Genomic DNA, 293 nt, shown 5'->3' with positions numbered 1-293 from the left:
GCCCGAGGATTCCCGGCGGCCTCCTCCATCTGGAGCCGAAGGTCCGGCTGGGTCGCCATTCCAGCCGCTAGGTCCCCAGTTCAAGCCCCCCACCCCCGGCCCCTGCCTAGCTCCTCGCTCCCAGGGCCTGATTCCAGGGACCACGGAGCCCCTAGAGGCCTCGATCCCCTTAGCAAGCCCCCGCCAGGTGGAAGGCGACAGGTCAGCGCCGGTCACACACCGCGGAGGCGGAGCCGCGCCCGCGCCGGCCGGAGGTGGCGGTGCAGGCTGGGAGGGACTCCGCTCCGGCCCGG

The sequence above is a fragment of the Echinops telfairi genome, unplaced genomic scaffold, assembly GCF_000313985.2.
Source record: "Echinops telfairi isolate 266 unplaced genomic scaffold, ASM31398v2 ScPeMD7_7420;HRSCAF=8458, whole genome shotgun sequence".
Classification (NCBI taxonomy): domain Eukaryota; kingdom Metazoa; phylum Chordata; class Mammalia; order Afrosoricida; family Tenrecidae; genus Echinops; species Echinops telfairi.
Note: the sequence above shows the minus strand (reverse complement) of the source record.